General features: G+C 46.1%; 1 pseudogene; it reads left to right on the forward strand.

Annotated features, from left to right (window-relative positions):
• The first annotated feature begins 2,373 nt into the window (after positions 1-2,373).
• On the forward strand, positions 2,374-3,046 carry LOC133631429 (transcriptional activator protein Pur-alpha-like; annotated as a pseudogene).
• The last annotated feature ends 1,397 nt before the right edge of the window (positions 3,047-4,443 follow it).

Here is a 4,443-nt window from a genome sequence, read left to right on the forward strand (position 1 = left end):
TAGTCAAAAGTTTACATACACTTGTAAAGAACAATATGTGATGGCTGTCTTGAGTTTCCAATAATTTCTACAACTCTTATTTTTTTGTGATAGAGTGATTGGAGCACATACTTGTTGGTCACAAAAAACATTCATGAAGTTTGGTTCTTTTATGAATTTTTTTATGGGTCTACTGAAAATGTGACCAAATCTGCTGGGTCAAAAGTATACATACAGCAATGTTAATATTTGGTTACATGTCCCTTGGCAAGTTTCACTGCAATAGGGCGCTTTTGGTAGCCATCCACAAGCTTCTGACAAGCTTCTGGTTGAACTTTTGACCACTCCTCTTGACAAAATTGGTGCAGTCCAGCTAAATTTGTTGGTTTTCTGACATGTACTTGTTTCTTCAGCATTTTTCACACGTTTGGGAAGGCCATTCTAAAACCTTAAATTGTAGCCTGATTTAGCCATTCCTGATTTTAGATTGTCCTGAAGAATTTGGAGGCAACCCTACTTTTTCATTGTCCCATTTACTCTCTGTAAAGCACCAGTTCCATTGGCAGCAAAACAGGCCCAGAGCATAATACTACCACCACCATGGTGTTCCTGGGATTACAGGCCTCACCTTTTCTCCTCCAAACATCCATTCATCCCATCCATTTTCTACCGCTTGTCCCTTTTTGGGGTCGCGGGGGGTGCTGGAGCCACGGGGAGAACATGCAAACTCCACACAGAAAGATCCCGTGCCAACATGCCGGGTTTGAACTCAGGACTTCTCAGGACCTTCGTATTGTGAGGCACATGCACTAACCCCTGTTCCACCGCGCTGCCCTCCTCCAAACATATTGCTGGGTATTGTGGTCAAACAGCTCAATTTTTGTTTCATCTGATATCACATGGACAAAGATAAGACCTTCTGGAGGAAAGATCTGTGGTCAGATGAAACAACAATTGAGCTGTTTGGCCACAATACCCAGCAATATGTTTGGAGGAGGGCAGCATGGTGGACCAGGGGTTGGTGCGTCTGCCTCACAATACGAAGGTCCTGGGTTCGATCCTGCGCTCGGGATCTTTCTGTGTGGAGTTTGCATGTTCTCCCCGTGACTGCGTGGGTTCCCTCCGGGTACTCCGGCTTCCTCCCACCTCCAAAGACATGCACCTGGGGATAGGTTGATTGGCAACACTAAAAATTGGCCCTCGTGTGTGAATGTGAGTGTGAATGTTGTCTGTCCATCTGTGTTGGCCCTGCGATGAGGTGGCGACTTGTCCAGGGTGTACCTGAGACAGGCTCCAGCGCCCCCCGCAACCCCGAAGGGAATAAGCGGTAGAAAATGGATGGATGGATGTTTGGAGGAGAAAAGGTGAGGCCTTTAATCCCAGGAACATCATATCTACCGTCAAGCATGGTGGTGGTAGTATTATGCTCTGGGTCTGTTTTGCTGCCAATGGAACTGGTGCTTTACAGAGAGTAAATGGGACAATGAAAAAGGAGGATTACCTCCAAATTCTTTAGGACAACCTAAATTCGTCAGCCCGGAGGTAGGGTCTTGGGCTCAGTTGGGTGTTCCAAAAGGACAATGACAATGGATGCTGGCAGTGTGTACAATTTGGCATGATGACGACTGGCAAGCGCAATGTTGTCAACTTTTCATCACATTTTTACCTTAGGCATGCTTTCTTCATTCAGCAGGTGTCATAATGACCAAGACAGCGATTCATTTTCCCTCAGCCACCAATAGTAAAAGTGGCGCACTGCCTGAGAAATCAGCGAGAGCAGCCAGAAGAAGAAGAGACTTTGCAGTGACCAATCAAATGAGGTCCGGGGAGCGCGGGCGTGGTCATCCCTGCTCTGCCTAGGGCAGGGGTCGGCAATCCAAAATGTTGAAAGAGCCATATTGGACCAAAAATACAAAAACAAATCTGTCTGGAGCCGCAAAAAATTAAAAGCCATATTACATACAGATAGTGTGTCATGAGATATAAATTGAATTAAGATGACTTAAAGGAAACTAAATTACCTCAAATATACCTACAAATGAGGCATAATGCTGCAATGGGTGAGGGCCGACATCCGGGCAACTGAGCTACATACGGGTTCTTCGAGCCATAGCAACCAGACTGGCGTTGAAAACAAACCGTTGCCATTACTCTTTAACCTGTCGACCTACGCTGGTTAAACCCGTCATTCTGCCTCCAAAATGCCGAAAAACTGTGTTGTTTTTGGTTGTGCTAACCACAACTGGAAACAGGGAAAACAAAGGTTGTATTTTGTTCTGCCAAAGCGTGATAAAAGCCCACAGAGACGAGACAAATGGCTCGCAGCTTTACACCCGGAAAACGAGGACGGTTCTCACTGGAGTCCCCCAAAGTCGGCAGGAAGACAGGCAGGCAGGCAGCATCATGGCGGACAGAGACAGTGGAAGTGAGCAGGGAGGAGGAGCCACGGGCCCAGGCTTCGGTTCCATGCACGCTACAGCGGGAGGGACGGGCTCGGCTTCCAGCCTCCAGCATGAGACGCAGGAGCTGGCGTCCAAGCGAGTTGACATCCAAAACAAACGCTTCTACTTGGACGTCAAGCAGAACGCCAAAGGCCGCTTCTTGAAGATAGCCGAAGTCGGGGCCGGTGACAACAAGAGCCGCCTCACGCTGTCTATGTCGGTGGCGGTCGAGTTCCGCGACTACTTGGGGGACTTCATCGAACACTACGCCCAGTTGGGTCCCAGCAACCCGGGCATGGTGCAGGATGAGCCGCGGCGGGCCCTGAAAAGCGAGTTCCTAGTGCGGGAGAATTGGAAGTACAACATGGAGCTGAAAGAGAACCAGCGGGGACGGTTCTTGAGGATCCGGCAGACCGTGAACAGGGGGCCCGGCTTGGGGTCAGACCATCGCGCTCCCGGCGCAGGGACTTATCGAGTTCCGCGACGCTTTGGCCAAACTTATTGACGATTACGGCGTGGACGAGGAGCCCGCGGAGCTGCCGGAGGGCTCGTCGATGACTGTGGACAACAAGCGCTTCTTCGACGTGGGCTCCAACAAGTACGGCGTGTTCACACAAAGTTGTTGATAACTTCCGCGTCTCTTTCTTAGTAGCGCGCAGGCTGAGCTAACTAGCAAGCTAAGCTAAGCCTGAGAAGCTTTAAAGTTCACTGAGACGAGTCTGACGCAAATAATACATTTTCATTTTTTCACACGATATGCGAATAAGTAAAAATGCGTAAATGAAGGATTTAACGCCGACTTCCAAGCCACAATGCTTGTTAAATGCTTTTTCTGTCAATGCTGTGTTCGCTGTGAGCTGGTTTGTTTTCAACGAATTCCCGGTTGCTAGGGGATTGGTAGGCGGAAGTGACGTAGGTCCGCCCTCACCCATATGTACATATAGCTAGCCTAAATAGCATGTTAGCATCGATTAGCTTGCAGTCATGCAGTGACCAAATATGTCTGATTAGCACTCCACACAAGTCAATAATATAAACAAAACTCACCTTTGTGCATTCATGCACAACGTTAAAAGTTTGGTGGACAAAATGAGACAGAAAAAGAAGTGGCATAAAACACGTCGTAGAAAGTCAGAGAAAGTTATCCTTGTAAACAAACTACGGTGAGATCAAGGACCGCCAAAATTAGTAGGACAAAACGGCGCTCGCCAAATACTCAAATCAGTGAAGCATGTTTAATACAAACAGTGTGCTTTATAACAATTAGGGAGGTTTGCGTCATGTTTGTCCTCCTACGGAAACCATATTAAAACAAAAACTTTTTTTTTTCCTCATGTTTTTCCATTTTTCATACATTTTTTAAAAAGCTCCAGAGAGCCACTAGGGCGGCGCTAAAGAGCCACATGCGGCTCTAGAGCCGCGGGTTGCCGACCCCTGGCCTAGGGTTTCTAAACTTGCCAGCAGCACACACACTTTTTAAAAATGATTTATAATATGCAACATTTACATACATGCAAAGAAATAATAATAATAGAACAAGTAATGAAACAGTACAAAACAGCGCCAGGGAGTTGCAAACTCAATAAAGTAACTCAAATAGAATGCTAAATATATATATATATATATATATGTGACAAAGTGTAAAGCCATAGGCTCACACAAGTTCAGTGAATAATCCAAATTTGGAGCACAGCATCATAGTTTTCACAGCTTTTTGGTTGTCAGAGGTAGAACGCGTTTTAAAGTAAAGTTCTAATTCTTTTTTAAAGATACAAAAAACTGCTCGGCTATTGAGAAACTTACATTTATGAATATAAAGCGTGGCCAATCGTATAATGAGGTTGAAAAGGTAAAATTAGCAGCACATACACTTTTCAAGCGTGTCGCTTTGTACAGTTTCCTACTTCCTTTTGGCCTAGTTGTCGCCAAAATAAGAGCTTTTCGTGGCACATTCCTAAACGTTTGACAGCAGCGTCGAACGAATGAACTTTTATTGTGAAGTCGAAGCTCCTTCAATGCTGAC

Source organism: Entelurus aequoreus, linkage group LG16 (genome assembly GCF_033978785.1).
Source record: "Entelurus aequoreus isolate RoL-2023_Sb linkage group LG16, RoL_Eaeq_v1.1, whole genome shotgun sequence".
Lineage (NCBI taxonomy): Eukaryota > Metazoa > Chordata > Actinopteri > Syngnathiformes > Syngnathidae > Entelurus > Entelurus aequoreus.